This window comes from Saimiri boliviensis, chromosome 5 (genome assembly GCF_048565385.1).
Source record: "Saimiri boliviensis isolate mSaiBol1 chromosome 5, mSaiBol1.pri, whole genome shotgun sequence".
Classification (NCBI taxonomy): Eukaryota; Metazoa; Chordata; class Mammalia; order Primates; family Cebidae; genus Saimiri; species Saimiri boliviensis.
Genome location: NC_133453.1, coordinates 74,465,763 through 74,477,675, shown reverse-complemented (window position 1 = coordinate 74,477,675; position 11,913 = coordinate 74,465,763).

The window sequence follows — 11,913 nt, the reverse complement described above, 5'->3', positions numbered from 1 at the left end:
CTCCCCAACAGGCCCTGGTATATGATGTTACCCTCTCTGTGCCCATGCGTTCTCATTGTTCAACTTCCACTTATGAGTGAGAACATGTGGTGTTTTTTTTTTTTTTTGTTCCTGTGTTAGTTTGCTGAGGATGATAGTTTCCAGCTTCATGCATGTCCCTGCAAAGAACATGAATACATCCTTTTTTATGGCTGCATAGTATTCCATGATGTATATGTGCCACATTTTCTTTATCCAGTCTATCATTGATGGGCATTTGGGTTGGTTCCAAGTCTTTGTTATTGTATATAGAGCTGCAATAAACATATGTGTGTATGTGTCTTTATAGCAGAAAGATTTACAATCCTTTGGTTATACATCCAGTAATGGGATTGCTGGGTCAAATAGTATTTCTGGTTCTAGATCCTTGAGGAATTGCCTCACTATCTTCCACAATGGTTGAATTAATTTACACTCTCACCAACAGTGTAAAAGCATTCCTATTTCTCCACATTCTCTCCAGCATCTGTTGTGTCCAGGACTTTTAATGATCACCATTCTAACTGGCATAACTGGCATGTGATGGCATCTCATTGTGGTTTTGATTTGAATTTCTCTAATAACCAGTGATGATGAGCTTTTTTTCATATGTTTGTTGGCCACATAAATGACTTCTTTTGAGAAGTGTCTGTTCATATCTTTCACCAGCTTTTTGATGGGGTTGTTTTTTTCTTGTAAATTTGTTTAAGTTCCTTATAGATTCTGGATATTAGACCTTTGTCAGATGGATAGATTGCAAAAATTTTCTCTGATTTTATAGATTGCCTGTTCATTCTCATTATAACTTATTTTACTGACCCAAAGCTCTTTAGTTTAATTAAATCCCATTTGTCAATTTTGGCTTTTGTTGCCATTGCTTTTGGTGTATGCCTATGTCCTGAATGATATTGTCTAGGTTTTCTTCTAGAGTTTTTATGGTTTTATGTTTTATGTTTAAGTCTTTAATCCGTCCTGAGTTAATTTTTGTATAAGGTGTGAGACAGGGGTCCAGTTTCTGTTTTCTGATACTAAGAAGCTGTGTGATGTTAAGCAAATTACTTGTGTTCTCATCTTTAAATGTAGTAATTTTTCTGGTTCTATTTTATAGGATTGTTGTCAAGATTAATACAATGGTAATATCTTTTGAAACTGGAAATTACTACTAAAATATTGTTTTGTAGCATTTCTCTACAAGCATATATTTTTCAAACATATATTTTAATGCACATTTGTATAAAGTTTTCTTTCTGTGATATTATTTCTACCTCTTCTGCACACACACACACACACACACACACACACACACACAAAACCACTTGGGATTAACATCTAATGTGATAATTTAGGCTCTTCTACTTTCATGAAAATTAAGATTTAAATTTTCCATATTTCTTTGTTGGTTTTTTATTGCTTATCTGTAGATTAATTAAGTGAGCATTGTTTATATTATCATTGACAAGCAGCATGATATAAGTGATGTTAACTGTCAACAATGCAGCCCACTGTGTGTGAGAGTGTTTTGTTTTGTTTCTGAGTGAGTGGCATGAACATTTCTCTTCGCTAATTGGAAATTTATTCTACACAATTCCTCCTTAGGGTTGACCAGTCCTGCCTTTCACTAAGGGACTTCCCACAATGACAGTGCTGCCTGGGGCGGGGATTGGGCACTGGAGGGCTTAGTCAGCAGAGGAAGGACCATCTCCCCATCTCCCAGAAGGCTGACTGAAGAATGGAATGTGGCAATGAGCAAGAAGCTGGTTGTCATTGTGGTGGGTGTAGAGTCTTCTGGGCTGCACTCTAAGGTGGTGGGGGAGATGGGAGGAGGGTCTGCATCGTCAGCTCAGCACACTGGAATGGAACCAGGAATGGACTGGGAGGCAGGACTGTGATTCATGTCTCAGTTTCCTAAAACTTTTTAAGAACAAAACCAGACAAAAACTTTAAAATAAGCTAGTATTTGACCTTGAATACATTAAAAAAAAAAGAAATTTATTCTACAAATTTTCAAACTTAGAACACTCTTTTAGTAGTCATTAAAAAAAAAAGAAGCTTAAGAAAGGAGTTTACTTTATTAAATTAGTTTATTAATTGTTTTTTCCCGAGTAGTAAAGTCTTAAGCAACAAGTAGACAACTTGGTGTGCAAGTAACAGCCATAATCATAAACCAGAGTTCTCACTCCCTAAGGACCACCCCCAGTCCTCCAGAGTCTGACATAACTAAACCACACAAGCAAGCAAATTCTTGATCACCTCGGTGATCTAGCTAGAAAAACTCTGATAGGAAGAAAAGTCTATTCTGATCATGATGGGTTGGTGACATGGAGAAGGATTAATGATTCAGACTGTAGACTATTTTGGCTATATTTTGTACATATATACACAAAAATATGCATATTTATATATTAAAAGTGAATAATAATAGCTAACATATATGTAGAAATCTAGAGAGAAATAGTTAAATAATCTCTAGAAACTTACGTCTTACAATTCTATGTGTCACTGAACAAGAGCAAGCTAACTGTTTTAGAAGAAAGTGTTGACAGATTCCATTCCATAGGTTACAAACCTGAATGAAATAAATGAGGTGCCAAGGCAAGCTTGTCGCCCAAGTCTCTTTCACAAGTTGAGGCCATTGCATTTTCATAACACATCTTTAGACTATTTTAAATATGAATGTCAATTGCAGGAAAGATTAAAGACATTTCTCTAAAAGCTTAATTCACAGGGTGTGTCCTAAGTATTAGCAAAAGCAAAGTCCAGTTTGGGTAAGAGCAAATAAAATGAGATTGCTATTTAATAAGCCATATTTTTAATTGAACGCAAGACTTTCAAGTGCTAGAACTAAAACGGCTTTCTGAGAGCTATTATATATCAGATGGTTTCCCTGAGCACTTGCAAATTAAAAGGCTTTTAAAAATATAGTGCTATTCCATTTATGTGTTTTACACAGTTGGATAGATCACGTTAATAATCAATAGCATTTGGAAAGAAATGATGTTTGTTAAGCCAGCCTTGTTATAATTTATTTATTTTCACATAGGGACCTTAGTTGGCCGGGAAAATGACTGCTTGGTTTTCTTTTGCCTCCTAAAAAGCAGACATTTTAGAAACAGTGATGTAAAAGTCAGTAAGAATTATGTGGCTTCAAGTGACAACTGGCTTGAGCAAAGGGAGCGATTTTTACCTCATGATACTTGAAAGTCGAGATGGTGGTATGGCTCCAGGCAGGTGTGCACCCAGGGAATCAAATAAAATCATTTGGACCCATCCTGTCTTCCAGCTATCTCCTTTCCTTTCCTTGCTATTGGCTGTAGTCACAGATACAACCTCCTCTCTTGTGCCACAGTGGCTTCTAGGAGCTCCATGTTTCCATCCTTACAGTTCTAGTTCAGTCAAAAACAAAGTCTGCCTTTCTTTAAACCATTTCCAAGCTCTGATATTCCAATCCATTGGCTCTGATTAGGACTCATGTCCGGTCTTGAACCATATTTGGTGACCAGAGGACTACAGGGTCCTAACCAAGTCTAACTAAGTTACATATCTGTACCAGAGGCTGAAGGAAGTATCAGCATCATGTGGGCAATAGGTACTGGAAGTTTGAGCAAGAACATTCTCTAGAGAAACATTGTGGTGCCGGCATAAGGAGATGAGGGTGTATGTACAGGGTTGCAAGTATAGCAAGTGTCCACTATAGACTGTTGTTCCCACTGGTCAGTCACAGAACAGGATAGTGAAGTGAAAGAGGGTTGTCTTGTAGTGACATCTAAAAGCCACTAAAATGACATTCCCTGGAAATAGTTTCTTGAAGAATTATGTCTTGTAGGGAATATGTTTACGGCAGCTAAACACCCAAATAAGTGGATAGCCCCTCTCCATGACCCAAATTCAAGTATGTCTTTAATATAAGCTCTATCACAGATAATCTTGCTATTAGCCAAAATCTTTCTATATCTTGCTACACCTCTGATTAAAAACAAACAAAAAACTTACCTGTATGTAGAACTATCAATTTTTAGGGTGATTTCCCATTTAATTTTTTTATCTAAAACATTCCCCAAGTGCATTTGATTTTATTAGCTAAGCTAATATTACTTTGTTTAAATTTCAAATTGATATAGAAAGAGTCAAACAGAATGGTTTCTAAAATATTTTAGTTTGAGACTTATTCTTTCTGAGCAGCCTTATCTACATTTTTCTTTTTAAGATACAGTATTATTAAACCCTATTAACTTCATACTAAATGTAATGTTAGATTTTTATATCCAAGGAAAGAGAAATATTTAACTCTAATACTCATTCTGTTTTATTTTCTTTTTGTAAGATTTGATTCTTTTTTCTAACATATTGAGATGTTTTGAGGTCTAGTTTGTCATGAAGTAAACTCCCTGATTTCTCAACCCATCACATTATTATGTAGATTGGGTTAAAGTGAAGCTGCAATGATTTCCTCATCCTATACAGTAGCGCTGTCTACCTGAGGGGTTCTTTTTTTTTGAGAAGGAGTTTTTGCTCTTGTTACCCAGGCTGGAGTGCAATGGCATGATCTCGACTCACCGCAACTTCTGTCTCCTGGGTTCAAGCAATTCTCCTGCCTCAGCTTCCCTAGTAGCTGGGACTACGGGTGAGCGCCACTGTGCTAGGCTAATTTTTTTGTATGTTTTGTTGTGACGGAGTTTCACCATGTTGACCAGGATAGTCTCGATCTCTTGACCTTGTGATCCACCTGCCTCAGCCTCCCAAAGTGCTGGGATTACAGGAGTGAGCCACTGCGCCCGGCCCTGAGGGGTTCTTAAGCAAAGTATCTATTCATACCCAAAGCAAGACTTGAGAGACATGTACCTTAGAATTCTTGAAACCAGAATCTGTGGTTCAGTTCTAAGCTGAAAATGGTGAGTATAAATTGGGAAAGGATACAGCAAGAAAAGCCTCTAAATTCTTGACATCTGGGTACAACGTAACAGAAAAAAGGGGAGCAAAGGTATTAAATTTGGCTGAGAAAAAAGGAATATTAAGGATAGTCTAAAGATAGTCTTTGGCCTGTGTAACAACACGCTTAGTCAAATTGCAGAGATAACAAAAGGAGTGATAAATCCCCTGTTTAATCCTTGGCTCCTGCATTTGACTGTGCCCCTACTATTCCTCAGAAGCCAGTTTCCCTGGGTTCACCAGTATCCTAAAACTGCCATGTACAATGACATATTTCTGTCCTTATGTTAGTTGTTATTTCTGTTTTATTTTGTAATCTTGACTCCTAACTCTGTAATTCCACTCCCTGATGGCTTTGAGGGCAACATTTATCTTAAGGACTTTTCTCCTATTGCTCTGGTCCTTTGTTTCTAGTCTCTCATCGTCCAAGTCAGAAACTGAGAGTCGGACTAAACTTGTCCCTTATATACGTTCCTTCCCCAACACATTCAGTTTGATTTTTAACAACTTATAGTAAGATAACTTGCATACTATAAAACTCATGCATCTAAAGTGTATGATGCAGTAATTTTTACTATATTCATAAATTCATGCAACTATCACCATGGTCAGTTTTAGTACATTTTATCACCCCAATAAGAAACTCCGTATTCATTAGCAGTCACTTTTCATTACCCCCAACTTTCCATTCCTGCATCCCTAGCCGTAGGAAACCACTAATTCACTTTCTGTCTTCAACAATTTGCCTATTCTAAATGTTTCCTATAAATGAAATCATATATGATGTGGTCTTTGTTCCTGGCTTCTTTCCCTTAGTATAATAAACTTTGAGGTTCACCCATAATATAGGATGTATCAATATTTTATTCATTTTGTCAAGTAGCATTTTGTCATATAGATATATTAGATTTTATTTATTCATTCATCAGTTGATGGGCACTTAGGTTTTTCCACTTTGGCGGAGTTATGAAAAATCCTACTATTAGCATTCATGCACAGGTTTTTGTATGAATGTATGTTTGTATTTCTCTTGAGTATGTACCTAGGAGTAGAATTGCTGGATTTCTAAGGGCACTAATCCCATTTATGAGGGCTCCACCCGCGTAACCTAACCATCTACCAAAGGCCTTACCTCGTAATACCATCACCTTAGAGATTAAGATTTCAACATGTGAATTTTGAGGAGACAAAATTATTCAGTCTATGGCATATAACATATGTATTAGTTCATTTTCACATTGCCAAAAAGAAATATCTAAGCCTGGGTAATTAATTTTTTTTTTTTTTAAAGAGTTTAATTGGCTCACAGTTCCACAGGCTGTACAGGAAGCATGGCAGCAGCCGCTTCTGCGGAGGCCTTGGAGAGCTTGCAATCATGGTGGAAGGCAAAATCAGAGCCAGCGTCTTCACAATATGGCCAGAACAGGAGGAAGAGAGATGGGCGAGGTGCCACAAACTTTTAAACAAACAGACCTTGTGATAACTCTATCACAAAGACAGCACCAAAGCAATAGTGATAAACCATTAGAAACTGCCCCCGTAATCCAATCACCTCCCACCAGGACCTACCTACAATATTGGGATTACAATTTGACACCAGATTTCGGCGGGACACAGATCTAAACTGTAATAGTATGCCGAATCTTCTTTCCATTTTGTGACCTCTGTTGTAGTTTAGGACCTCATTGGTTTACTTTTCTTTTTCTTTCTTTCTTTCTTTTTTTTTTTTTTTTTTGAGATGGGATCTCCCTGTCATCCAGGCTAGAGTGCAATGGTATGATCTCAGCTCATTTCAACCTCCGACTTACTGGTTCAAGCCTCAGCATTGCAAGTAGCTGGGATAATAGGCATGTACCACCACACCTAATAGGCATGTACCACCACACTTGGCAGATTCTTGTATTTTTAGTAGAGACGGGGTCTCACCGTGTTTGCCAGGCTGGCTCGTCTTAAACTCCTCACCTCAGATGATCCGCCTACCTCAGCCTCTCAAAGTGCTGAGATTACGGGTGTGAGCCACTGTGCCTGGCCTAGGCCCTCATTAGCTGTCATTGGGGTTGGGAAATATATATTTATAGACACAGTGTGTGTGTGTGTTTGTATATACATATGTAAGTGTATATGGGTGTGGTGTTTGTATATAATCTCATCTACATATGCCCATATATCTTTTTTTTCTTTGTGTGGTGGTAAACTTGCTTTTTCAAGGAAGGAATTATTTTACTCTATAGAGAGTTAAAGGTTTAAAATGAAAATAATCTGAAAAGCAATTTCTCACTTTCTCACAAACTGACATTGAGTCCTTAGAAATCACTTTTTTGCTTTGTTCTTTAAGAAGTAAATGCTAGGAAGAGGGCTGAATAATTGAAATGAGGGAAGTGATCTTACTAAACGATTTTTAAGCCCAATTATTCTTAAAAATTTATTTCTCCAGCCAAAAGTGTAATAAACATGAATAAACCTTCTTTATCATCATTTATAATATCATCTGTATAGATAATCTAATAACCTCTATGGAATGTCTGCTCTGTTGTAGGCAATCTACATTTTTTAAACTTAATTTCACAACCTTATAAGGTAGTTACAGATGAGTATCATAGAGGCATTAACTGTTACTAGGAAGGTTAAGTAGAGTGTCCAAGGTCGCAGAGCTAGTAAATATTGGAACAAGGATTTCGCCCAAGGATTCTATTGCTCCAAACCCACACTCTTTCTTAGGCCAAACACACATCAAAGCATCATTCTGTTATTTAAGTGTCAGAATAAGGGGGAAAAAAAAACCAAACATTTCTTAGAGAAGGAAAGTAGTGTGGGCTGAGGCTGTCAAGGACAGGATCAGAAAGAGGTGATTCTTAAGCCAATCCTTAGGAGGAGTTGGAGAGAAGGTAGAGATGTTTTGGCATAAGGAGTAACATGGCTATCATTGATAGGAGCTGAATTGTGAGAACACATGGACACATTGTGGGGAACAACACACACTGGAGCCTGTTGGAGGGGGGTGTGCTGGGGAGAGGGTGAGCATCAGGAAGAAGAGCTAATGGATACCGAGCTTAATACTTAGGTGATGGGATCATCTGTGCAGCAAACCACCACGGCACATGGTTACCTATGAAACAAACTCATACATCTTGCACATGTACCCCTGAACTTAAAGTTGAAGAAAAAAATAGTATGGCATAAAGAAGTAGATAGTCTCGTAGAACTTTCAGTCTGGGCCTCATAAAAGATTGCTTTATTTGCTTCATCTCTTTGGGACAAATGTTCCTGCCTGATTTAATAGAAATGGTATTTTTCTCTGCAGATACCTTTGAGCCATACTCAGAGATGCAGAGATATTTTATGTTGGAACCAGCTCTGTCAGCATGCTTGAATAAGCAGAATTATTCCTCTAAGCTATCTGAAATGGAGCTGAGTTACCAATAAGCAAATCATAACACACAAGAATGGAAAAGACAAACATTTATTCCATCCAACTAGTGCTTACATTAATCTGATTAATTAAAGCATGAATGAAAACTATTTACTTGTGAGTGTTGTGAAAGAGCAACATTAAATGAGCTCTTCACCCTAGGAGACACACTGTGATTGTTGGCTCTCATTCTGCTTTTAGCCTCATTACTTTCTCGTGTTTCCTACTAGTGGAAGCTGGGCCAGTGCATAGCCAGTGAAGGCTTTCTCTTGTTTCACTGGTTACCAGATTCACACAAAAGCAAGGTTTTTATACTGAAATTAGTCACGAAACTTGTCATCAGACAACTACATAAGCCTGACCACAAGGCCAGTATCCAAGTGGAGACAACAAAATGAGTCATCTTTTGCTTTTTTGAAGGTTTTTCCAGGGGTTTTTAGTTCCTAGTTGGGTTTTATCTAATTAATTTTCCTCTAAATATTTTTATAAGCACCAAGTTTATTTACAGTTTTCTATTGTTTTCATTAACTAGGAGGTTTAATAATTTCTCAAATTTATCAGTGGAGATAGAATATTTTTAATGAGTATGTTCTAACAAAAGGCGCTTTGAAGTTTTTTTTTTTTTGGAAATATTTAAGAACCAAAAGAATCTGACCAAAAATTGCTCATAAAACAGCCTTTTGCTCGGGGTCTCATATTGGCTTGGATTCTAGCTTTGACCTTGCAATGCCTGTCTATAACGACCACATTAAATGTTACTGGGACTTAATAAGCTCTTCTGCCTTCCAAGACAGATCAAAAAGTGTTGAAAGTTTTTAGAATAAATAAATGAAAGCAATAGAGTGTGAGAAATGACTTAAAATGGAAATCAACTCAGAATAAGATTTAACTGGTAAATAATTGGTTGTGACATGGAGTGTCATAAGGTTGAAAAGATTTGACTGTAGACATTTCTTGGTAAAGAAGAGCAATATTCAGGGTCGTCATTTTAAATATAACATCAAGTTCTATTTAAATAAATATATAGTTTATTTAAACTTTAGACAAGATAGAAGGCCAGAGAAAGAAAGGGAAACTTTATTTAGTAAGTCAAAATGTACGTTATAGCATTTATCATATTCAGAAGATATGTGACCAAGTGATAAATTTATAAAGCTTATGCTCTGAAAGGGTAGACAAAAAATGCAATCAGGTTTCTGGTGGAAAGTTGTAAAAGTGTATTGATAATATCCTTTTTAAAATTTGTTCATGTGAAGCCACTCTTAATCGCCTCCTGGCCTCCAAACATGGAAGTTTTGCTAGTGCTGTCATTTCTTATGATGATGTATTTCTGTATGATGAAGTATATCCCACTCAGTGGTAATCTTGGTTTTGCTTCCTTCTCATCTATTAGAAGGTGAGCTACTTGGCTGTGTATTCTTGAAGGGGTGTCCTCTTCGAAAGATTACTGCTTTATAACTATGTGAAAGAATATTAATTGTTAGCAGGAGAGAGATTGTGGCTGTTACAGGTAGTTAGAGAATGATATTCAAGAATTTAACGTGTTATGATTAGACTTTCCTATGGCTCTTAACTCCCTTGAGTGTGAGCTCTAAAGAAAACTATGTTATGACTTCTTATAAGTTCCCAGCAACACAGTCATTGATACTTTCATTTTTAAAATTTACCATTCTTCTTTGTAAATTATTCATATATATTTTTCATTGATTTTTGAATTAATTTGCATTTTTCTCACTGATTTATGCTCTTTATATATTAAAAGTCATTCTTAAAACACCGTGAAAATGCAAATAAAAGAAAAAAGAAAAGGAAGGTGAACTAGTTGAAGCAGAGGCATCACCTTGTCTTTGTGTCCCTAACACCTTGCCAAAGGCCTGCTAATAAATGATTATCATATTAAATGGGTCTACACAATGTTCTTAGGCATCTGTGATTGCCTTTACTTATAGAGACAGGGCTGGTTTGTAATATTTGCCCTTATCTTTGTAAGTTAACACCTGGAGGTGCAAACTAGGTGGAGGATAGCCCAGGAGCTATTTCTAGGAAGAAGGCATTTCTCTGATTCTTTGCTTCTGCCCACAGTATTAATAACATTTTGTTCTGCACCCACACTCTCAATTTCATTCCAGCTGGGACTCTTCTGATTAGCAGCCTGCTCTTTGCCTTCCCAGAGACAGAATACAAGGAGAAGGAGTCACAATAACATAATTAAATACATTGTGACAGTGTCTTATGTCAATGCCAAAGGGAGAAAATATAAACAAGCTCAAAACTTGTCTCAGGATAGTTTTTGGGGGATGGAGTTTCACTCTTGTTGCCCAGGCTGGAGTGCATGATCTCGGCTCACTGCACTCTGCCTCCCGGGTTCAAGTGATTCTCCTGCCTCGGCCTTCTGAGTAGCTGGGATTATGGGCACCCATCACCATTCTTGACTCATTTGTGTATTTTTAGTAGAGATGGGGCTTCCCCATGTTGGCCAAGCTGGTTTTGAACTCCTTACCTCAGATGATCTGCCCACCTTGGCCTCTCAAATTGCTGGGATGACAGGCATGAGCCACCATGGCCAGCCTCAGGTTAGTTATTAAGCACTGCCTGTTGACAATTTCAAAATAACTTTATAGGAGTTTATTATTTCAGAAACACCTTCAGAAACCTTTTTTAAAAAATTTGATTAATCCTTATAGCATCATCGTCAGTCTGGGTGAGGGAGGGAGCTGTAATTCTGTATCCACCTGAAGGAATCTGCTTTAGTTGGCCAGCGAATTCTTCACAGGACCTGGGATTTACAAGTTTGGTAGCTTGATACACAGATGATATTGGAAAGGGAAAAATGTTACCATTAGAGATAACACTGTGAGAATGAAACAGGGGCATGAAAATGTTATGATTTGGAATACTCGGTAGTACAGAAACTAAGGGTACATGGCGAAGAAGGGATGGAAGTAAACCTGCAAACACAAAGCAGGCAGGAATCACATCAGAAAGGATCCTGCTTGCCCTGCTAAGGTGCTTAGACTTCATCTTTGGGCAGTAGTGGGTCACTGAATGCTGTTTAATAGAAGATAGTTATGACTAGTTCTGTGCTTTATAAAAATTATTCAGAAAGCATTGTTGCTCATGACTAGAACAGAAGCATGCCCTTTATTTTCAGCTTCAAAATATACGCTGTTCACACTTGAGATTCAGTCGCATGATCCTACCCAATGTGGAGGGCAATTACTTACCAGCTCATTGTAAATCTGATTCTTCTCCTCCCAAGAAACTCTCCCTGGATGAGAATCTGGGAGACTTGTGCTATTACAGGGATAATCTCAGATACATTTAAATTAGTTTTAAATATATATTTTATTGCGTTTTAGGTTTTAGGGTACATGTGAAGAGCGTGCAAGATTGTTGCATAGGTACATATATGGCAATGTGGTTTGCTGCCTTCTTCCCCATCACCTATGTCTGACATTTCTCCCCATGTTATCCCTCCCCAACTCCCCACCACTTGCTGTCCCTCCACTGGAACCCCCCACAGAAGCAGTGTGTGATGCTCCCCTCCCTGTGTCCATGTG